General features: G+C 43.9%; 1 protein-coding gene across 4 annotated transcripts in view; it reads left to right on the plus strand.

The window, feature by feature from the left end:
• NEK11 (NIMA related kinase 11) overlaps positions 1-25,295 on the plus strand; it is a 275,610-nt gene that overhangs the window by 153,711 nt on the left and 96,604 nt on the right. The gene's annotated exons all lie outside the window — the stretch shown is intronic.

Here is a 25,295-nt window from a genome sequence, read left to right on the forward strand (position 1 = left end):
AGAAGCTTGGAACTTTAAGCCTCACCCAGAAAGGAGAGAGGCTGAAAATTGAGTTAATGATGGATCGTGATTACATGATGAAGCCTCCTTAGGAATTCCAAAAGTATGGTGTTTGGAGAGCTTCCAGGTTGGTGAACATGTGGATTTCTGGTAGAGTAGGGTGCCCAGAGAGGGCATGGAAGGTCCACACCACCTTCCCATACACTTTGTATCTCTTCTATCTGGATGTTTACTTTGTCCTTTATTGTATCCTTTTATAATAAATGGGTATAAATGTAAGTAAGTGATTCCCTGACCTCTGTGAGCCATTCTAGCAAATTATTAATCCCAAGGAGGGAAGCAGGGGAACATACAGCTGGTCAGTTAGAACAGGTTACAACCTGGACTTGCAATTCCATATGAAGTAGGGGGGAGGAGCTGTCTTGTAGGACTGAGCCTTGAATCTATGGAATCTGATGCTATTTCTAGGTAAATAGTATCAGAATTGAGTTAAATTCTGAAGGAAACCCAGCTAGTGTCACAGAATTGCTTGATGGGGGAAAACCCCGTACACATTCAGTGACCAGAAGAGTCACAAGTGAAGTGTTCTGGGTGACTAGTAAAGAGGAGACTCACAAGAGAAGTGAGTTTTTCCTACATAATCTCATGTGTTCTTCTTATTTATTGAAGTACCCCTGGGCCACTACATACAATCGTGCCCCTGTGCACAGCACAATGTCAGGGATCCCCCTAGACTGCATGTGATGGTGCTCCCAGGACTGGCATGGAGAACTGAGCCTTGAATCCTGTTTTGCTTTTTAGTACCTTTAACAGTTGTGAAATATGTAATATATACAAATATATCTGAAGTTTATATGATATACACAGTAAGCCCTCACATAACATCAGTAGGTTCTGTGAGTTTAAGTGAAATGATATATAACAAAACCAATTTTGCCATATGTTTATGTATATAAACATGAGTTAAATCCTATGGCAGTGAATCAATATTATAATGAGGTGATATTAAGTAAAACAATGTTAATCAAGAACCTGCTATATGTGAAGAGTGTGGTGTGTGTGAACTGTGCTTAATAAATACTTGCTTAATGACTGAATAGGAACATGGATTTGGTGACTGTTCCATGAGGTGATATATCAAAGGCCCTTTGTAAATTGAAATAATTATGATTGTTTCTTTATGATAAACAGTAAACAAAATAGAAAATGATTATTAGTTTTCACAGATATATCTAGGTTTGTTGTTTCTTTGTTTGTTTGTTTTGTATTTTTCTGAAGCTGGAAACGAGGAGAGACAGTCAGACAGACTCCCGCATGTGCCCGACCGGGATCCACCTGGCACGCCCACCAGGGGCTACGCTCTGCCCACCAGGGGGCGATGCTCTGCCCCTCCGGGGCGTCGCTCTGTCGTGACCAGAGCCACTCTAGCGCCTGGGGCAGAGGCCAAGGAGCCATCCCCAGCGCCTGGGGCCATCTTTGCTCCAATGGAGCCTCGGCTGCGGGAGGGGAAGAGAGAGACAGAGAGGAAGGAGAGGGGGAGGGGTGGAGAAGCAGATGGGCGCTTCTCCTGTGTGCCCTGGCCGGGAATCGAACCCGGGACTTCTGCATGCCAGGCCGACGCTCTACCACTGAGCCAACCAACCAGGGCCATATCTAGGTTTTACTGTGATATAAAACTCTTAAAATGTTTTTTTACTCTATCAGCAGTCTTTAAGACTTTACAGAGACATATGGTGATAACCACATTGATCAGTAGAACAAAATATAAAGAATCCAGAAACTTGTCTAACTATGTATGTGAATTTAATATATGAAAATGGCATTGTTACTTAGTGAAGAAATAAAATATATTTGAATAAGTGGTCTTTAAACAATTGCCTGTTTGAAAAAAAATTAAGGTTTCCACCTTATAGTACAGACAAAAATGTATGCCAGTGTATTGAAATTTTAAGGCATAAAACATTAAACAAATCAAAGAAGAAAATATTGGAGGATATTTTCATAATCTTGTTAGAAATTTCTATATAATTATGAAGTAAACCCACAAGGCATAAAAGACACACAGATTTGCCTATATAAAAATACAAAAACATCTTAGAAAGACATAAAGTTAAAAGACAAATGAGAAATAACAAATTAAAGATTAAGAAAATACTGGTGTTCCTGGCCAGTTGGCTCAGTGGTAGAGCATCGGCCTGGTGTGTGGATGTTCAGGGTTTGATTGCCTATCAGGACACAGAGGAGAAGCGACCATCTGCTTCTCCCCTTCCCACCTTCCCCTCCCACAGCCATGGCTCAAATGAGCAAATTGGCCCTGGGTACTGAGGATGGCTCCATGGCCTTGCCTCATGTGCTAAAAATGGCTCGGTTGCCAAGCAACGGAACAGTGGCTCCAAATGGGTAGAACATCAGCCCCAGACAGGGATTGCTGGGTGGATCCCAGTTGGGGCACATGCAGGAGTCCATCTCTCTGCCTCCCTGCCCCTCACCTGATTAAAAAAACAAAAATCCCCCCAATATTTGTAATTTTTATAATGTATATAATTTGTAAGTATAAAATATATATACCTGCTTATCTAGTCCTCTTTCTAGCTATCTTTCAATTCTTAAATCCAATAGAAAAGGAAGACAGAAAAATGAGCAAAGGAAATGACTACTTTCATGAAGAACTACTACAAATAGCTAATAACGAAAAATTCAACCTCATTAAAAATTAAACTCATAATATGTCACTTTTTTCATAAAATAAGCAAAGAGTTATAAGACTGAGAATATACAGTATTAAGAAAAGTATGGCCTGACCTGTGGTGGCGTAGTGGATAAAGCGTCGACCTGGAAATGCTGAGGTTGCCGGTTCGAAACCCTGGGCTTGCCTGGTCAAGGCACATATGGGAGTTGATGCTTCCAGCTCCTCCCCCCTGTCTCTCTCTTTTCTCTCTCTCTCCCTCTCTCTCTTCTCTCTAATTGAATAAATAAAATAAAATAATTAAAAAAAAAAAAAAGAAAAGTATGGGAGAAAAACAGGAGTTTTTATACATTTTGGGTAACATAACTAATTTTGAAGAAATGTTTGATAATATTTTTATTCAATTTAAAAATCATATGCAAAGTATTATTCTAGATGTTAAGGATACAGTGGTAAAAAAATGATAACTCACAGAATGTAACATTCTAGAAGAGAAGTTAGAAAATGAATTTTAAAAAAATAAATAGAAATAAAACATAGTATCTTATAAAACACAATGGAGTTCTACTTTTGTCAATGCAGGCTGAGCAATGCCAACAAGTTTTCACTAGACTAGATGTGCATAGACCACCAGAGACTTGAGATATTGAAAATATTTGACATAGACTATAAAATAATGCTGTTCTAGGCCCTGGCCAGTTGGCTCAGAGGTAGAGCATCTGCCTGGCGTGTGGAAGTCCTGGGTTCAATTCCCGGTCAGGACACACAGAAGTGACCATCTGCTTCTCCACCCCTCCCCCTTCCCCTTCTCTCTCTTTCTCTCTCTCTCTCTCTTTCTTCTCCTCTCACAGCCATGGCTTGAATGGTTTGAGCAAGTTGGCCCTGGGCACTGAGGATGACACCATGGTCTTGCCTCAGGCACTAGAATAGCTCAGTTGCCAAGTACAAGGCCACTGGCCGTGGCCTTGAAGGTTCTCATTGGATTTGGGAAAGCGGGAAAGGAACTGTGGAGCTAGAGGATGGTGGGTCATTCCATTTATTAGTCTTACAAAGGCGGACAAGCAAACAGGCAGGGCAAACTGTTTCTCTCTCTTTCTCTCTCTCTCTTTTTCAGGATTCACAAACCAAACAGACTAGGGGGGAAAACCCCTTCTCCTGCAAACCATAGCAAACAATGGCTTTTCCCAAGCAGGCAGGCACTCTGCAATTTACAATCTGCCACCCTGAGGGCAAGCTTCTGCAGCCTTACATAGACTATACACATGGTGCTGCCCCGTGCTCATGCACCAATCAGGCAAAATAAAAGCAGCAAGCCTAACACTTGTAACACACTTGTTTGCCCCACATTGAGCAACAGAGCAGTGGCCCCAGATGAGCAGAGTATCACCCCATAGGGAGTTTTCCTGGTGGATTCCAGTCGGGGTGCATGTGGGCGTCTGTCTCTCTGCCTCCCCACCTCTCACTTAATAAAAAAAGTGGTGTTTCCAATGTTTAAAAAAATAAACAACAAAACTTTGACTATATTTGCAGGAAATAAAACACTGTAAAATTATATCGCCTATTAGAAAAGCAATCCAGTAGAATTTATAGAAATGAAAAATTCAATAGACTGAAATTAAGAACTCAGTGACTGATTTAACAACAGATTAGACACAAATGAAGCAGAAATGAATGAATGGGAAGAAAAGTCATAGGCATTATAGCATGGATAAACAAAGCATGAAAATTACAGAAGAAAGGGACAAGAGATTGAGGATACGGTGAAATTTCAAGTCATTTAATTGGAGACCCAGAAGGAAGGAGACAAACAATATTTCACACAAGGAGTATGAATTTAGATTTTAAACACATTTTGCATTTGGGGGTTTAATTTATCATGCATCTTTTTTTATTTTTTATTTCCTACCCAAAACCTGGGTTAGAAGCAGGTCTTTATTGCATCTCCCTGATCGAGTAGCTAGAAATTATTTGGACACCTGATCACAGAAGGTACAGTCTATAGAAGGTCACAGCCTCACACAGAATTTTGGCTCCTGCCTCTGAATGACTTTGGGGTAGGGGATTGTCAGTGGGGGTTACTGTTTGAGTAAGACTTAACTTGATAAGCTGAAATCAGATACTAACTAAAATGATTTCTCACTTTTGATGGGCTCTTGCATCTAGAACAAGCTCAACAAGATCCTTTTCTTCTCAGATGAAAAGGCCTTTCACATTGGCTTCATTGCGGGCTTCACTGACCAGAGAGTGTTGTATAATTTTCAAGTTTACTGTGATTGGATGTACTCTAGACGCAGCCAGGGGTTCAAAGGAGAGGCTGCTCCTAGCTCCGTAGTGTTAGGGATTTATCAGGAGTGACCAGTAGCTACTTTTTGTCTATAAAGCAAAGGTCGACCGCTTTCTTAAATGGTCAATAGTAAATATTTTAGGCTTTGCTTGCCATACTATCTCTATCACAACCACTCAACTCTTCCATTGTCTGAGGGAAACAGCCATAGATGATATGGGCTGTGCCTGTGTTCAACACCACTTCCTTTACAAATCAGGCAGCCCAGATTCAGCCCACAGGCCATGGTTTGCCAATTCTTGGTTTGAGTCATTTTTTTTGCTCATTGCCTTTGTGTTCTAAGTGTGTTAGTAGACACACTAACAACACTGGGAAAATGTACGTTTGAAAAGAAATTTGCTCGATTGATGTTTTCCTGCCCTTTATTGAAACTAGGCTTGGGCTTCACTAAAACATAAGCTTTAGATCAGGGGTCCCCAAACTTTTTACACAGGGGGCCAGTTCACTGTCCCTCAGACCGTTGGAGGGCTGGACTATAAAAACAACTATGAACAAATCCCTATGCACACTGCACATATCTTATTTTAAAGTAAAAAAACAAAATGGGAACAAATACAATATTTAAAATAGAGAACAAGTAAATTTAAATCAACAATCTGACCAGTATTTCAGTGGGAACTATGGGCCTGCTTTTGGCTAATGGGATGGTCAATGTGCTCCTCTCACTGACCACCAATGAAAGAGGTGCCCCTTCCGGAAGTGCGGTGGGGGCCGGATAAATGGCCTCAGGGGGCCACATGCGGTCCGCGGGCCGTAGTTTGGGGACCCCTGCTTTAGATGCTATAACCATGCAGATGCACAGCACATTCATGTCTCCCTAGTTATTAAATAGGACAAATTTAACATTGCTGTTTATGGACAGAATTTGAAGCAAATCGGGAGGCATGCCCTGGTCTTTGCCATTGTGTGTTGCAGGAGGACAATCTCAGAGCTCAGACACACACGCCAGAGGGGCTGGGAGCTGTCCCTCCCTGTTCCCCCCCACACCCCCCTACCCCCATTCCAGTGTTCTCTGGGGCCCTTCCTAACAATAACTGACAAAAACCCTCATCCCAGAGTCTGTTTCTGGAGAACCCTTCCTAAAATACCTAGCTTTTCAAAAAGTCAGAAGCAATTCCTGGCTGTTGTAAGAGATCTGATGGAGTTTTTCTCAGTTTTTCCTGAATTAAGCTTTTTAAAAATCTTTATTTTGGTGACTGTAAGGCCAGTGGCCGCCACCATGGCCATGCAGGTTCTCACTGGATTTGGGCAGATGGTAAAAGAACAATGGAGCCAGAAAATGGTGGGCCAGTCCATTTATTAGAGTCTCGTAGTGGCGGACAAGCAAACAGGCAGGGAAGACAGCTTCCCTTTCTCTCAAGGCTCCCAAGACCCCCAGCTCTCTGGACTCATTCTCCCGACTCCCTGGACTCTCAGACCCCCACCAGCCTCAGCACTCCCCAGCCAAACAGGCCTAGTGGAAATACCCCTTCTCCAGCAAACAATAGCAAACAATGGCCCCTCTCCATTGAGGCAAGCAGTCCACAATTTGCAATCCACTGCCCTGAGGGCAAGTACCTGCAGCCTTCCACAGACCACACACACTGCGCTGCCCCACGCCAGTACAAAATACAAGCTAACAAAACTAAACACAGGACCATCACCTGAATCACTAAGGAAAAGTGATTATAATGAATCCCTAGGCCTTTAGTGTGGGCACTTACACTCTCTATGGTTATGATACAACACAGAGTGCCCACACCCACCAAAAAAAAGCCCTGCACAGGCCTTACTCTGTTTACCTGGTACTATCCATGGTGGGCGTCAGTGTCTGTACCCAAGTAGTCAGGCGACCAGAGAGGGTTGAAACTCGAAAGTGATGATGACAGAATTTTCTGAGAATTACTGTGAAGGGAACTCTACCAGAGGACTGTGGACAGTTTACCATGAATACTTAGAGACAATGAGCTTTGCAAGGTAAGCAGTAGATTCTGGTAGTAGATTCTCATTTCTCTATATTAAAAAACTACAATTACCCTCATCCCCGAAGTCAACATTTAAGTGATGAGATGTCTCTCAGTACCGAAAGTGGCCTGAAATCCTGTTTGGGACTTTTACAACCTGAGTGGGAGATCTGAGTTCTTGCCAACTTTATTCAACCTCTCTGTCAGAATCTAGGTTGGAAAATAATATTTCTGTTAGACCTTGTGATGGATAATTTCAAGTTTCAACTTGGCTAGGCTATGGTGCACAGATGTTTGGTCTCACACCAGTCTAGATGTTGCTGTGGGAGTATTTTTTAAAATGTAATTAACATTTAAGTCAGTAGACTTTTAGTAAAGCACACGACTCTCCTTAATGTGGGTGGGTCTTATCCAATCCATTGAAGGCCTTACAAGAAGAAGACTGAGGTCTCCCCTGAGGAAGACAGACTTGTGCCTTCAGACTGCCTTTGTATCTAAGACTGCAGCTTTAACTCTTGCCCAGGTCTCCAGCCTGCTGGCTGTCCCTCAGATTTTGGACTTGCAAGAGCCCAATTGCAAGAACCAATTGCTTAAAATCTGCCTCTCTCTTTCTCTCTCTACCTCTTTGTCTAGATCTCTCTGTCAATATGTCTCTGTATCTCTATATCTCATCTTTCTATCTACCTATCTACCTATCTGTATGTATGTATGTATTTACATACACACACACACACACACACCTTGTATATCCTATGGGGTCTGTTTCTGTGGAGAAATACAGATCTCATTAAAGGCCCCCTGATAAGAGTTCCTTATTTTTAGCATTTATCTGCTTAATCAGTTTGTGCTCACTTTCATAGTACATCTTAGTTTTTTTGTGGTAATTTTCTCCTTTAAGTTTTTTGAATGCTTACAATTCTAATAATATGATGTGCCACTTGGGGAACAATGTGAAATCTCATTAGGATCTGATTATTCAAGTCCATATTAGTCCTAAAGATGAACTAAATCTTGTTACATAAGTGAGAGGCAGGGAGGCAGAGACAGACTCCTGCATGTGCCCCCGACCGGGATCCACTGGGCAAGCCCCCTACTGGGCAATGATCTGCCTGTCTGGGCCACTGCTCCGTTGCTTGGCAACCGAGCTATTTTAGTGCCTGAGGTGAGGACATGGAGCCATCCCCAGCACCTGGAGCCAACTTTGCTGGAACCATTGGAGCCATGGCTGCAGGAGGGGAAGAGAGAGGGAGAAGTGAGAGGGGGTGGAGTGGAGTAGAGAAACAGATGGTCACTTCTCCTATGTGTCCTGACTAGAAATCAAACCCAGGACTTCCACACGCCAGGCTGACACTCTACCGCTGAGCCAACCTGCCAGGGCCTATGTATATATCTTTTAATTATAATCTTTTAAAGGTAGAGGATCACCTACTTGGATACTAAGGGAGAATTCTAGCATGAATCTGTTGCTGATTCATTATTTTATCTCAGTATAACAACATGACTATTTATACATTAAGATAAAAAAATCAGTATTTTCCTCAGAAAACAAAACTTCTAGGCTATTATTGTGGCCAGACTCCCAGGTGGCTCCTAATGCTTCTTGCCTTCTGATATTCATGCCCCTGTATGGTCCCTCTCAAATCAAATAGGACCAACTGGTGTAACAATTGTGTAGTGTAAAAATTGCAGAGTGTGTCTTTTCAAGGCTAGGTAACAAAAGATATTGCATCTTCTGCCTTGCTCTGGGGAAAATCAGCTGCCACACTGTAAAAGCACTCAGGCAGCCCCCTGAAAGGTGTAAGGTCGGTGGCTAATGGGAAAGGTCAGACCCGCAAACTTTGACGAGGACTGCCCACAACCAAACGCGCCAAAAGAAACTTCCTAGGGACCCTTTGGAAAACAGCGACTATCTGCCAGCCAGTGAAATTTCACTATGTCATATTAGCCCGACTTCCCTAGAGGAACCCTTTAAATATCCCTCACACGGGTCTCTCTATGTGCGACTTCCCTGGCCTCCATCTTTCCTTGGGGCCAGGGAACCTCGCCGGGCGGGATGCGCGCTCTGTACTCAATAAAGCCTTTGCTATTCCACACTCCGTGGCTCCGGCCCCTTCCTTCCTTCTCAGTGGGGAAAAATACCTTACAAAAGGTCCGTGTGCAAGAAACAGAGACCTCCTGCCAGGAGCCACCTGAGTGCGCTGCGAGTTGGACCTTCCAGTCAATTCTTCAATCCTTCAGGTCACAACTGCCCCAGGTGACTTCTTGACTGAAACATCATGACAGTCCCTAAACCTGGCCGAGCCACTGCTGGATTTCTGACTCATAGAAAATATATGCAGTAATAAATATTTATTGTTTTAAGCCACGGTTTGAGGGTAATTTGTTACACAACAGTGGATAACTAAGGCAGTAATTTTTGCTCAACAGCTCTTTCTCCTGACTTCGCATTTTCAAAAGTTACGTTTTAGCCTCTGATCAGGATTCCAGACATTATTTGGAAGTGCTCTGTAGTAGTTGGTGGTCACGTGTGGTAGGGAAGGAGTGGAAGGAAACGAGCTGGCATATGAAAAAGAGAAGAATCTGCAAAAAATTGTAATGTCACCTTTGCATATGCTATTGCATTTGTGAGTACGTGACCAGACCGAGTGGCTGTCTTCATAAAATGGCCAAATAGATTTATGTAGTCAGCATGATTTAATATGAATGGGCTTTAGATTTAGAATTAGAAGACCTGGCTAAGGGTCTGACACTTTCAAGTCAAAGAGGTCAAGTAGCTTTAAACTTTTTTTTTTTTTTGTCTGTGATGCAGGGGATAGCACTACCCATGTCACACCGTGTTGTGAGGGAGGGAGGCTTAAATAAGGAAATATATTTGAAAGCACCTTGCGAATTGTGAAGGGTCGCACAAAGGTAAGTAAGTAATTGTTGCAATTACTTACTACAATTGGGGACATAACACTGAACGCTTTTCTAAAATGTATAGGCCGTGGAAGAATTCCTTTTAAACTTGGTTTTACCTTACTTTCTAAGATCACATTCAACAGGAAGTGCCAGGTACCCAGGAAAATTCAGCATTGCAATAGAAACTTTTCCTGAGTGAGAACAGAAGGGTTTGCCTAGAATGATGTGTATGATAGGCACTTCCTTTAATTAAAAATATTTAAATGAGTGCCGTGCCTATCAGTGCAGAAGATCCCCTGGTTTTTTTGTCATCGTTGGCTGGTCCTGCCGTATCCACTTTGCCTGTTCACATTGGCGGGCTAAGTCTTAGCGCTGGCAAGCACCTTCTGACTGTTTCCCGACCACCTCCAGCTGTTCAGTTAACAGAGGGGCGCTGCCAATGGAAAACAAATCTTTTCCAGGGGAGTGGAGGTGGAAAAGGGAAATTATAACTCTGAGATTTCATCCAAGAGGAAATCCCACGTGGCTCACAAGGTGTTCTCTCTGCCAACACACCAATGGCTAACTGCGTTCTGATGGACTCATGCCTCTGTTCATGAGGAGATGCAGCCAAAGAAAAATAAGAGAGAAGGTAGAGGCTTCATTTTGGTATCAGTTTATATTCTCCAGCTTTGTTATCCTCTTAGTTGTAATCTCACTTGTCAAGCACTTGGTGGCCAGGAAGAGAAAGCAGTGGTCTAGCCTGCTGCTCAGACAGAGGGTGTCCATCCCCCGAGCACATCCGAGATGCAGGCTCTCGGGGCCTGACTCCAGACCTGTCAGGATCTCCGCTTCATCAGGTCCCCACGATCCGCGTGCACACCGGTCCAGTCCCTGCTCTGCGCCCGAAAGCGGGAGAGCAGCCTGAAATCTGTCTTCAGGAAGAGACACCTAATGCCCAGGGGACTTGTACCAGGGGCCTAAAGTCACAGCCAGCACACAGCAAACACAGAGCAGCCAGCGACTGCTCCAGCTCCTCCGGCTCTTTGGTCTGTCTCCCTGTATCTCCTCCGAGAGAATGGTTTCCTGGCTGGCTTTTATTTCTCTGAATCTGGTGGAGAAAAGACAAACTTTATTTTACCCTTTTTGGGTTTTGCTCTTTTAGCCAGAAGGAAAAGTTCAGAGAAACTGTAGTTTTGCCTAAGGGAGAATCATCTTGACACATAGGATGAAAGCACCATCTGCAGTGTGTGAGGGGAACCCGTTTCCACGTGGATCATGGGGCTTGTTTCTAAGGGTGTGTGGGTGGAGGGGAGTCTTTGGTGTACTTGATCAAGCGGAGAGATGTCACTTGAAGACTTGAAGAAAAACTTACAGCAGAACCTGCTGTCCTATATATTAAAAAGGCACTATACTGTAACCAATTTAGCCTTTGCACAGATGGGTCATGAATATACATTTTTTAAGGAAATTATTTCAGCCTCATGTGCGATGCTGAACGCTAAGCTTAATCAACATGGCTAACTTTAGCCTTAGTTTTGAGGATTTATTTTAGAAAAGATCATGGTCCTAGTACCATCTCATAGCTGATTGTATGATAAGAGAAAACATCAGAAAGATGTTAACCAAACACCTGCTCTATACCCCAAACTCTGTAAACATACTGACTGCATCTTGAGGTTAATTCCACTTACAGTCAACGATATAATTAATAACAAAGTGACTTGAGCCCCGCTCTGCAGTGAAAAACTTTTTCTACTGTCAGGGTCTGGGGGCCCATGAGCTGCCTTTCTCTGAGACGAAGAGCAGGAGCTCAGTGTCTATTCGAGCTCTGCTGCTGACACTGTGTAAAAGAAGGTGGGAAGGGCACCTTACAGCTGACCAGGCGTTCTGGGGGACATGCAGAGGACACCCACGGCTAGGGTGGGGAGGAATCACTGCCTCTCCACTGCCGAGTCTCGGACTGGGGGAGCCGGAGGACCTCCCAGGGTCTGTGGTTCCACCTTCTCTTTCAAGGGAGTGGGATGGGTGGTGGTGGAGGGTGTGCTGGCCAGGAAGTACTGAAGGGGCAGAGAGGTCAAGTGACCCACATCTCAAGACTTCAAAGAAATCTAGCCAAATTTCAACTGGAGGCTGGTGCCCTGCAGGCCTAGATACATAGAAGAAGGACACTCTGTAACAGTGCTGCCCAGTGAGACTTGCTGTGATGATGGAAATGTCCTATAATCGTGTCACAGATGGCTTTCAAGCACTTGAGATGTGACTAATGTGACTGAGGAACTGAATTTGTCATTTTATTTCCTTTTAATTAATTTTCATATAAATAGCCATACTGTATATGACTAGTGGCTACCATATTAGACAAGGCAATTCTAGAAGGAGGGCTCTTTAAAGGAATGGAGTTGGAAAGTAAGAGTGAATTCAAGGGAAAATGTAGACAGTCTAGGTTACAAAAGCCAAGTTCCTGACCTAAAAACCGTTGGATCCACTGGGTACGAGAACAAACGTCGGAGACTTTCAGGAGCTTAGATCGTACTTTATTGGCCAAGTTTAACCTGCGCAGGGGCGAACTCCCAGATGTCTGAGACACCGTACTCACGGGGAGATGCAAATGAGAGTCACCCCTGGCGCTTACAGCCAGGTCCTTATATATCCTAAGTAAGCAAGCATTATACAGAAGCAGATGTGGCAGTTACCTATTCGCTAAGGGGGTCGCACGCAGCATAGCAACAGGGGCTGGGTTTAGCCTAGTGGCGAATTTCAAACATAAACTTCTGATAAGGGTCTCTGACCAATGGAATGCAAACATTTTTCCTCCTTTGTGCTGATCTTCTTTGTTCTCAGCCTCACAGGGGCTCTATCAGCACCTCCCTGTTCTGGCTCCTTCAATAGTTACACTCTGGCAGTCTCAGCACCCCTTCCTGAATCTAACAAAAACCATCTGGAAAGCATCAGAAAAATAAAGTTGCCTGAACTCATCCCAGGGCCACCTAGTCAGAATCCTTTTGGTGCAGACCTTTAACTTCAACTTTAGGAGGCAGGTCTGAAAAGTAGGTTGCTGCCAGATGACAGAAGATTTTGTTACTCAACTTCATTGGCAGTGGGGGAGCCATTGAAGGAGCAGAATAACATGGTGAGTGCTTTAGGCAAGATTTGTTGCAGCGTGCGTTAGCTACGATGGAGGCGGAGGGTTGGAGGTGGTGGCAAGAGCTGAGTGTTAAAAGATATCTGGACTGTGCATTTCTCCCTTGGAATATGAGTATGTTGATTTCACTGGGGACTGTCCATATTTTTTCCCCTGGACTGAATATTAGTCTAAAATGTTCCTTAGCAATATGTTTCTATAAGCCTCCAGCCTCACAATGTTATGGTGATTGAAAATTCCAATCATTTCCCATGGGCCCCAAAGCGGGGGTCTTTGTAATGAAATAGAGATGCGGCAGCCATTTGGAATATGGAGTAACAGCTTCTCTGGGAGCTCCAGCCAGGGCCATGGTGTCCATAAACAGGATGACTCATCACGGGGAATCATGATCGCTGTTCTTAGGGCTCACCCTTCCCCCGCTATGCCTTCTAAGCTCCAATGAGCAATCTTAATAACTGCTGATGGGAACTAGGACATTATAAGAACTGTATTCCAGGCCCAGCTGATGACTCACTGCACAACTCTAATAAACCAGTTCACAGTTCACAGTGGAGAGACGGCTTTTAAAAATTGAAAAGGAAGATTATGAAGGAGATCCAACATGGTGACAGAGTAGGTTGAGGTTACACTCAACTCCTCTCAGGACCAAACTGGAATTACATCTAAAATATAGAGCAGCCATCCCGAATAACCAGCTGAAGACTAGCTGCAGAGAAGTCTTTTAACAAAGGGTTTACGGAAGAAGCCACATGAGACTGGTAGGAAGGCCGACTGTTAAACGGGCAGGCCCTACCTTCGTGGGCAGCGGCTGAGATTCTGGAGGGAGATCTCAGATGAAAAGATTCCACCCTGGCCTGTTAGCTCAGTCAGTTAAGAGCATAGTCCCAAAACAGTAAGGTTATGGGTTCAATCCCTGGTCAAAGCACACATGTGAAGCAACCAAAAAAAAACCCAAAACAAAAACAAACAACAAACATAAAACAAAACAATGCATGACTGAGTGGAACAGCAAATGCTTCATTTCCTACTCCTCTCTCCATTCCTCTCTCTGTCTCTCTAAAAATCAATAAAAGTTAAGCCCTGGCCAGACAGCTCTGGAGCATCGTCCCAGAGTACAGAGGTTGCTGGTTCAACTCCCCAGTCACGGCACATACAGGAGAGTCTCCATGCCCCTCTCTTTCTCTCTCCCTGCCTCTCTCTCTCTCTCTCAAAAAAAAAAAAAAAAGAAAGAAAGAAAAAAAGAACTAAAAGAAAGAAAAATGTTTTCTCTGAGAAGCGTGGGGTCTCAACCTCAAGCAGAGCTCCCCAGCCCAGAGCACCAGAGCCGGGAAGAAACACCTACATAACATCTGGCTGTGAAAAGCAGTGGGAACTCTGTCTGCCAGGGAGAGACAGCAGTCTGCTAGAGACATGGGTGTCCTCTCTAAGGGGCAACACACAAAATCTCATTTGCAGCTGCTCACCCTGGGCTCTGGGAGCAGAGGGAGGGGGGATTGGATCAGAGTCATATGAGGAGAGACTGGGGTTTGGGGCTCTGAGGAGAGAGCTAAAGGGACAGCCACCAGGATTTCTGTACTGAGTCACTCTCCTACACCATCTTTTTTGGTGGAGCATGCCCCTCCATAAGGCATTGGATTGTATGAAAGCAATAGCCCCACACTCTGGTCTCCCTGTTGCCCTACCCCACGGAGCTTGCATGCTGCTAAGGAGTCTACAGCCTGGGTCACGGTGTAGAGATCTGGGCAGACTCAGGAGGTGTCAGTGACTCAACTGCATGGCTTTGGGGTGGGGGCTATTACTTGCAATTTCCTGTCAACCTTAGTGGCACCTCCCCTTCAGGGAGATTTGCTAGCCTCACTCTCTGGGCTCCCAGAAGCCCCACCCTCCTGATTCCTAGTGGCTCTGTCCTGCCAAGATTTGGGCAGAATCCAGGACAAAATTGGGTGGCTCTGGGACGGGGGCCACATACCCTTACAATTCCCCAAGCTGACTGGCATCTCCCCCTCATAGGATATCATTAGCTCCATTTCCAGACTCCTAGTTACATTGCCCTACTGAGATCAGGCTTCTGGGAGAATCTGGGACAGACTGAGTTGTGTGGCTCTAGGTTGAGGACCTTGTTTTTCTTGCATGCCCAAATGCTTCAGAGCCCTTCCTTCACACCGCCAAATCTTTGGTCTGTTTGGGCCTAATAAACTCTACTGTCCTCACCTGATGACTCAGTGATACCTAGCCCACCACAAAGATGTGAGAACACCCAAGGATGTCAGCTAGACTTGGTATACCCTGGGACATTTGCTGAATGGGTTCTGATCCAGCACTAACATCAAGTTTGAACCTGTATCAATCTAGTGAACAACACTCACCCCTACCTGGTGATTCACTGAGAACCTACCTCATGCACCTTGAGTACCACCAGAGGCTCTTTCAGTGACTGAGCCTAACAGGTGGCTGAAAGGCAGAGGCAGGTGGAGGCAGATCTCAGGGTGCCTTGGAACTTCAGCTGTGGCCAGTGCTGGTAACAGCTGGCCATGGTGCACAGCTTGGTCCTTCCTGAGCAAACCCAGGCCCAGCAGAGGCAGCCACAAACTGTGGATCACTTTGTAGCTCCAAACAAATTACCCAGGGCCAGTCACAGACAGCCTCTGACATTGGCCTGCACCAGAGTCCCTCCCAAGAGGCCCCAGAACCAACACAGTCTGTGGACAGCTTCAGACAACATCAGAGCAGGATCAAAGGGAGATCTCAGCTGACACCAGAACATAGAAAGGCAAGTTCTGCTTCATGTGGTCATCACCTGGACAGCAGCTCATACACTGTGGTTCAGTTGAGTCTCACAGTCAGTCTGAGGGTTGACCACATTCACAAATGGGCCAGTAGCAACCAAGATTCAATTACAACCTGACCAGGCATTGGTGCAGTAGATAGAGCATCAGACTGGGATGCAGAAGACCCAGGTTCAAAACCCTGAGGATGCCAGCTTGAGCGCAGGGTCACTGGCTTAAGCGTGGGATCATAGACATGAGCCCATGGTCACTGGCTTGAGCCCAAGGCCACTGGTTTGAAGCCCATGGTCACCCAGGGTTGCTGGCTTGAGCAAAGGGTCACTCGCTCTGCTGTAGCCCACACACACACATCAAGGCACATATGAGAAAGCAATCGATGAACAACTAAGGTGCTACAACAAAGAATTGATACTTCTCATCTCTCTCCCTTCCTGTCTTTCTGTCCCTTTCTCTGTCTGTCTCTTTCTCTCTGTCACAAAAAAATAAAGCTCAATTATAACAGGAGAGCCCACATAACCCACACAAAGGACATTCCTGAAACACCCAGCTCAGGTGATGAAGGAGACTGTGTCACTGGGTCCCATAGAACACCTACCACATGATGTCAGCCTATCAAGACTGGGAGTCATATAAGATTTACTTAATATATGGAAACAAATACAAAGAGGCAGCCAAAATGGAAAGACAAAAAAACAGGCCTCAAATAAAAGAACAAGAGAAATTTCCAGAAAAAAAGCTAAATGAAATGGAGTAAAGCAATTTATCAGATACAGAGTTTAAAAAGAAATGGTTATAATGATGTCTTTATGAGAACTACAACAGCATGAAAAAGGACTTAGAAACCATAAAAAAAGAGCCACTCAGAAACGAATACAATATCTGAAATGAAGTATACAGTAGAAAAAATAAACAGTAGGTTAGATGAAGCAGAGAACTGAATCAGCAATTTGGAAGGCAAGGTAGTAGAAAACACCCAATCAAAGCAGCAGGAAAAAAAAAAAAAAAAAAAAAAAAGAGGATACATCATTTAAGGGACCTTTGGGACAACATAAGTGTAAACAACATCTACATCATAGGGCTATCAGAAAGAGAAGTGAGAAACATGGAATTGAGAACCTATTTGAAGAAATAATGACTGAAAACTTCCTTAACCTGAGGAAAGGAAAGAAAAGACACACAAGTCCAGAAAAGTGGCAATATTCCTAAACACTGTGACCCCAAAGAGGCCCACACCGAGATGCATCATAATTAAAGTGGCAAAAGACAAAGAAAAATTTAAAAGCAACCAGAGAAAGACAGTTACATACAATGGAACTCCCATAAGACTATCAGCATATTTCTCAACAGAAACATTTCTGGCCAGAAAAGATTGGCATGCAATCTTCAAAGTAATGAAAAGCAAGGACCTACAACCAAGATTGCTTTACCCAGCAAGGATATAATTTAAAATTGAAGGGGAATGGAGGTCAGTCAGGATGGGGTGCTGGGAGGGACTGAGCAAGGATGTGGTCTCAGCTGGAGACTGGCCCCAGCCCGATCCCACAAGGAGCTCTGGGGCATGAGTGACTCCCCAGAGTTAGTTCCACCTCAAGTCAGTCAGCCATCAGCCGGGACTGCATAGTGGGGAGGGGGGGTATAACCTTTTTGATAAGGAAATTCTTTGATCTGAGAGCAATTGTTTGGAAAAGGAGGCTCTTGTGCCTCATTAGCAGTTCTGGTCTAAGTTATGTTTCCCTAAAATTTGTTTGGTGAAGCTCTAACCCTCAATACCTCAGAATGTGACTGTATTTGGAGGTAGGATCTTTAAAGGGGGTGAATAAGAGTAAGATAAGGCTGGTCAGATGGGACCTGATCCAGTCTGACTGGTGTCCTTATAACGAGATACTAGGACTCAGAAAGACACCAGGGGCACCAGTGCATAGAAGGTCAACCACTTACCTGCAAGCCGAGGAGAAACCAAACCTGTCAACACCTTGATATCAAAGTTCTAGCCTCCAGACTGTGAGAAAGTAAATTGCTGGTGTTTAAGCCACCCAGTCTGTGACATTTTGTCATGGCAGCCCTAGCTGATTAACACAGCAACCAGCATTCACAGCAGCAGAAGGACAAGTGTGCCCGGATGTTTTGGAGTGTGTCTGGTAAAAAAGTTTCAGGGAGACGTCAGTGTTCACTACACCCACTTACAAATGAGAAAACTATGACCAGAGAACTGAAATGGCATGTCCAAGATCACATGTCCAGTAAGCAACAGAGGCCAGATTTGAACCTTGCTCTAATACTATAGGTGATCCTCCTTAAAACAAACAAACAACAAATAAAAAAACATAATATGTATTTATTATAACATTTTGAAGATAGCTTTTAGCCGTTTTATTTTATTGGCTTAACAGCTGTTAACTTGCATGTTATAGCCTCATGGTATAAGAATATATCTTTAGCATTAAATGATTACATATCTTATGTTTCAGATCCCTAAGTATAGGGCAGATGTGTTATTGTAACTTAAGTTTTAAAAAAAAATGGATATGAAAAACTGTCATCACACATCTTCCAAATCAATTTTACTCTCTTTTCCTCTTTTTACTGACTTTATCGGGGAGATACTGGTTAACAAAATTATACAGGTTTCAGGTGTACAATTCTACAATATATCATCTATACAGTGTATTAATTGTGTGTTCACCACCCCAAGTCAAGTCTCCATCAATCACCATTTATTCCCCACTAACTCTCCTCTACAAGCTTCCACTGCCCCGCCCCTGGTTATCCTCTTAATCACTTTTCTATATCGTCTCCCCAACTGGAGGGAGACGATCTTTCTCAGAAACAACAGACATCACCAGCTCACTTGGGCTTCAGTTTCTGTCATTTTTATCCTAATTTGTCCCCACCTTACACATGAGGAAGCCCTATGAGGAAACTGAGGCAGTTCAGCATCGACCATGTTTACATCTGTCTTCTGAAGGCTTTGTCTTGGAACTCTGTTGTTTTGAGAATATTAATCACAGGTTCTCTCTACATATGAGAAGATGAGGTCTTTATTAAAAATGTTTTTATTGCCTGACCAGGTGATGGTGTAGTGGATAGAGAGTTGAACTGGGATGTAGAGGACCCAGTTTTGAAACCACGAGGTTGCCAGCTTGAGCGCAGGCACGTCCAACTTGAGCACGGGGTCTCTGGCTTGAGTGTGGGTTCATAGACATGACCCATGGTCTCTGGCTTGAGCCCAAAGGTCGCTGGCTTAAAGCCCAAGGTTGCTGGCTTGAACAAGGGGTCACTTATTCTGCTGTGGCCCCCTGAGTCAAGGCACATATGAGGAAGCAATTAATGAAAAACTAAGAAGCTGCAACGAAGAATTGATACTTTTCATCTCTCTCCCTTCCTGTCTGTCTGTCCCTATCTCTCCTTCTCTCTGACTCTCTCTCTCTCTCTGTCTCTGTAAAAAAAAAATGTTTTTTTAAAATTAATTAGGGCAGTCTTCATATGCACACATGCCATTTTTAGAAAAATAAGAACTTCTGAGACCTGCCTTGTCAGTGTAATAAAAGCTATTGTCATTCTGAACACTGTTGATCCCAATTTGTGATGGGAGAGAGAACACAGTCTTTGGGGAGGCCACAACAAAGATCTAACAATAATTTGGTTTGTTCTTATGATGGCTTTTGTTCAGTGATTTCTGGCTAAGTGTAATAAAGCCATTGATTCTTTCAGAAAACTAGGAAAGGAAGGAAAAATCAAGAAGGTTATCTCTGGTCCCCAGTTCACACCCAGACTGCCCCATCACAGCTAAAATAAGGAGCTTCGACTTTTTATAAAGAGATTCCCCCCCCATATGGTAGATATAGTGAGAATCATTTTTAAAGGAATCTTGTAGGTACTGTTAACTTCCCAGGAGAAGTGTCATAAAAGTGCAAATGAGTCTGTTGGGTTTCCCACATCACAAGTCACTTGGGCACTGAGCTCAGCAAGCATTAATCAATTCTGACACTATTATGAGATATGGAAAGACAGCCAGGGTGACGTGCAGCTGGAGCAGAGTCTGGGTCACCTGGACAAAGCCACAGTCTAACACTGAGTGTCATCACATTCTGGGTAATCTTGATTGAGTCCTTGAACTTGGTGGGCCTGTGGGATAGAGCTGGAAACCTTAGTATGAAGAAGACTTTGTGCTGTTCAAAGTGATGGCTCCATTTGAAATACAAGTTCAAAGTATATGAGAAAAAAGGGAAAGAGCAGGATTCCTAGGGAAAGAAATTTTCTATCTCCTCCTTTCTCTTGCCCCCCCCCCCATACACACACCCAGAAAACCATTAGGAAATTCTTTACCTAAGATACTACTGTGTGGTACTTTGAAAGTCCTTATCTTTTAGAGATTTAGTCATTCATTTATTCAACAAGAAGTCTGAGCATCTACTGTGAGTCATAGGTTGGAGATACCATGGTAAACAGGGTAGGCGTGGCTTCTGCCCTGCAGGGGCTTCCTCTCTCCTGGGGATAGCAGGAGAAACTATTTTCATTTGAGCAGATATGAAGTGCCAGCCATTGTGATAAATTAGTGGTTCTCAAACACAAGTGTGCGTCAGGATCCCTGGAAGTCTTGTTAAAATACAGATTGTTGGGCCCTCAGCCCAGTTTCCGATTCACTAGGACCTGGGAGGCCTGATAATTTGCATTTCTAAGAAGATTCCAGGTGTTGCGTTGCTGCTCTAAGAACCGTGGAGCTGAACTCTGCTGTATTTTCAAGGCATATCTGTGGGTAGAGTCATTTAGGAGAGTGGTGGCCATGCAGACTGAGATATGCCTTTCACATAACCAAGTTCCTTTAAAGTAAACTTGGCTTTCACTTTGATTTTTGATGTTCCAAGTGTAATGAAAGTCCTGGATAAGACAACCAGAGGAGAAGGGGTTTCAGTATTATTGCTGAGTTCTCTTAGTGCCGAGATGCAATGGCGTGATCGCTGTACATTTTAGAAGAAGTACCACAGAAGGAACCCTGGGAAGAAAGATACAACTACAGCTGGATTCCTTTAGACCAGTTGTAGTCAACCTGGTCCCTACTGCCCACTAGTGGGCATTCCAGCTTTCATGGGCGGTAGCAGAGCAACCAAAGTATAAATAAAAAGATAGATTTAACTGTAGTAAGTTGTTTTATAAAGATTTATTCTGCCAAACATAGCAAAAATCCGACATAAAATACTTGGTAAGTAATTATTATTATATGCTTTAACTTGCTGTAACTCTGCTTTATAAATTTTATAAAGTAAAGTTACTTCCATACTTTATAAATCACCATTACTGTGGAACCGGTGGGCGGTTAGAAAATTTTACTACTAACAGAGATACAAACGTGGGTGGTAGGTATGAAAAGGTTGACTACCCCTGCTTTAGACTCTGTGAACCATGGTTTTACCAAGGCAGCTGGCTTGGTGCCAGACGCTTTGCTAGTAACAGAGTAGCAAGAGCATTTATTCCTCTTGGGTTGTTAACTCTCCAAAAATTTAGCTATGAATTGGAATTGAGAGTACCTTTGCTAAGTCACAAGACCCAAATCATGTTGAAAAAGAAGCAACCTTGGGAATTCCACAGTCATAATTTTAAATATACACTTTTTATTGAAAAAAATGAAAACAGGAGAAAAAAGAAGAAATAAGACACTGATTATATCACCACCCTAACAGATACAGTCTCTTTTTCTGTACATATTTTTCATAGTTGCAACCTTACTATGTATCAAAATTCTATTTTTTTTTTTTTTACTATTACAGCATAATTTGAAAAATTAGATGAATATACTGATGTTTATCTGAAAGGCAGAAACTGTGGGCCAAACCAAAAACACGAAGCTAGTCTGTTCCAAAAGGAAAATTTATAAAATTGCGGGGGTGCAGGCCCTGGCTGGTTGGCTCAGCGGTAGAGTGTAGGCTCAGTGTGTGGAAGTCCCGGGTTCAATTCCTGGTCAGGGCACACAGGAGACGCGCCCATCTGCTTCTCTACCCTTCCCCTTCTTCTTTCTCTCTATCTCTCTCTTCCCCTCCTGCAGCCAAGTGGAGCAAAGTTGGTCCAGGTGCTGAGGACGGCTCCATGGCCTCCACCTCAGGTGCTAGAATGGCTCCAGCCAAAACGAAGCAATGCCCTGGGTGGGCAGAGCATCGCCCCCTGGTGGGCATGCTGGGTGGATCCCAATCGGGTGCATGCGGGAGTCTGTCTGACTGCTTCCCTGCTTCTAGAAAACTTTGGAAAAATACAACAACTACAAAAAATTCCTGGGTGCAGGTGAGCCAACCAGCCAGGGCCTGCACCCCCGCATTAGATATCAGGAGCATTAGATATCAGGGCTAGGGGCAGATTAGCATATTTTGGTTTATGGCCTTGGTCACTGACTTGATGAGTAGGAGGTAGGTGGTTCAGCTGCAGAAACACCTTCTCTGCAAGTTTTTTGTTTTTTTGTTTTTTTATTGAGACAGGGAAAGTCAGAAATAAGGACAGCTAGGGACAGATATAAAGGCAGAGAGATGAGAAGCATCAATTCTTCCTTGTAGCACCTTACTTGTTCAATGATTGCTTTCTCATATGTGCCTTGACTGGGGGGGGGGGGGGTGGCTCAGCAGAGCAAGTGACCTCTTGCTCAAGCCAGCAACCTTCGGCTTCAAGCCAGCAACCATGGGGTCATGTCTATGATCCCATGCTCAAGTCAGCGACCCTGCACTCAAGTGGTGAGCCCATGCTCAAGCCGGCAAACTTGGGGTTTCGAACCTGGGTTCTCCATGTCCCAGTCCAATGCTCTATCCATTGCACCACCGCCAGGTCAGGCTGTAAGTTTTTTCTGATGTAGCACAGGCCTAATCAGCACAGTCCTATCTGGTGTCCTTGGTAAACCTCCCAGACAGCCTGCGTTAGGTGTCTCCCAGGAACAGCTGGGTCCTGGCCCCTCTGGGAATTACCGTGAAATTTCTCACACAGACTCTGTTTTTCCTTAGGATACAAAGTAAAGATTTAGGATTTGTGAACTAAGTTTCTAATTAATGTACAGGCTTTAACTTAACACAGTCAATCCTGTGACTAGGTTTTTATAAACAGCTATTGTGATTTAAACTCCCCTAATTGTCAGGTGCCTCCCCAGTGTAAGCTTTTCCTCCTGACATTCCTGCAAAGGTAAACATTTTGCTACATTTCAAAAGGCCAGGAAGCCGTTAAGAGAGAATAGCAAGCAAATTAACTACAACCTCGCAGTGGGGGCTGAGAATGTTCTGTTTCAAGGCCTTCTTCCTCCTGTGGGCCTGCACTGTTCTCAGGATGGCAGCTGAGTAGCCATTGTATCATTATCTAGCTATCTCCCTATGGTTGCTTATAAAGGGATTTCAAATAATGAAATAAGAAAGTTCTGCAGACCATTTTCTTGTTATAAAATCTTCTCTGCAGTTAGAATACCCCCCCCCTTTAGAAGAGATTCTAATAAATGAAATTTATATGTATTAATGATTTTTCTTAAAGTTACTTCATTTTCCCTTTAGGCAAAGTTCTCATTATATTGGCTCATTTTGTTTTTCTTTTTCTTTTTAAAACTTTTTAATGCATTTTCTGAGCATTAAAAAGTTTAAAAGCTGATGCAATAATGGATAAGTACTGGGGAATTTCTCATTAAACAGTTACGCTGGCACGTCATTTTCTGCGTGAAGGTCCTGTAAGATAGAGCGGTGGTTCTCACAGTGTCATACTAGCAGCATTCTTAGGAAATGTGGGATCTCCGGCCCCGCCCCAGTCCTCCTGAATCTGAAACACTGGGCATGGGGCAAGTGTTCTGTGTTCTAACGAGCCCTCCGGGGGATCCTCATGGCACACACAGGTCATCTGAGGTCGAGGACAGGGATACTTGACTGAATGTGAGTGAGTGCCCCTGGCGTTCAGGGCCCCAGCTCCCTGCACACCAATTTACCAGGATGACTAATGGTCAGTTTTTGTATCTCATAAATCAAAAATCTATTCCATGTCCAACATCCTTCAGAGTTACTGGGAAGACAGTCACGGATTTTATCTATGACATGGTTTTACTAGCAAAGGTGAAAATCTCTAGCTAATCATAAAATAGCACTAATTCAGCAGAAAAAAATGATAGGAGGCAGGTCATTTGCATTCTAGTCTAGTGTTCACCATGCAGGCAGCTATGTGACCTTTGGTTGGTTCTTTCTGAGTCTCACTTTCATTACCTGAAAAATGACATAAAAACTGGAATAATTGTCGCAATGATCAAATAGAATAATAAGTGTAAATATGCTTTTACAAACTGTAAAGTGTAACTGTAGCCTACTTACTCACAACTTTGTTCTTCCTGATCAATAAAATGGAAATAGTCCTCTAAATCTCCAGAGAGATTGTAAATGGCCAAGACAGCTAATGGCACAATTAGAACTCTTCTCAAGTAAAGTTTATTTCTTTTATTTTTTTTTTTTTTGGTCTAATATACACAGGTTGTAAGATGTAGAGATATTATAGAGTTTTACATATTTTATTATGGTGCTTCTATACAGTATTGTTGGACAAATAAGTTTGTAACAAGTGTCTTTAGGTTTGCTGGCTTGTATTGGAGCAGCGCCCTGTAGGGAAGGCTGTGGGTGCTTGCCCTCAGGGCGGCAGATTGCAAATTGTAGACTGCCTGCCTCCATGGGGGGGGGGGGGAGTTGTTTGCTAGAGAAGAGGTAGTTCCACCTGGGCTGAGGGGTTTGGGTGCCCTGCTGAGGTTGGTGGAGGCCTGTGAGTCCAAAAGGGGAGTCCAGAGATGGGGTCCAGGTTGTAGAACCAGAGAGGGGGTCAGGGCTTGGGAGCCCTGAGAAAGGGAAGCCATTTTCCCTGTTGTTTGCTTGTTGACCTTTACGAGACTCTAAGAAATGGAATGGCCCACCATTTTTTGGCTCCACAATTCCTTTACTGTCTGCCTGAATCCAGTGTGAACCTGCATGGCCACAGTGCCAGACACAAGCCTTACAAGTATATAATAGTACTTTTATTTGAACTAGTCCCATCATAGAGCAGTGGTTTTCAAAGTGGTCCCCCTGGACCAGCAGCCCTACCACCCCTGGGAAGCTATTACAAATGCACATTTCCAGGCCTCATCCCAGACCTCCTGAATAAACATCTCTGAGTTTTACAAGCCCTGTAGGGGACCCCAATGCTCACTTGAGTCTTATAGGAAAATATTAATTTGGGTCTGTAAAGCCAATAGCCACGGCCACCATCACAGCCACCTGGCCCATGCAGGTTTGCATTTGATTCGGACAGATGGTAATGAAACAACAGAGCCAAGAACTGGTGGGCCATCATCTTTATCCTAGCTCGCACCCGGTGGGTGAGAAATATACACAGTGGGAAAACACATCCCTTTCCATTCTGGGCTCCCAAAGCCACTGACTCATCCGAGTTTCCTAGAATCAAAGGTTTCTAGCTCACCAGCCTTATTCACCTCTGTTCCCCATCTCCTTCTCTCTGCACAGACTCTGCACAAACTGGCTTCTCCCTC

Source organism: Saccopteryx bilineata, chromosome 10, assembly GCF_036850765.1.
Source record: "Saccopteryx bilineata isolate mSacBil1 chromosome 10, mSacBil1_pri_phased_curated, whole genome shotgun sequence".
In the NCBI taxonomy this organism is placed as follows: Eukaryota; Metazoa; Chordata; class Mammalia; order Chiroptera; family Emballonuridae; genus Saccopteryx; species Saccopteryx bilineata.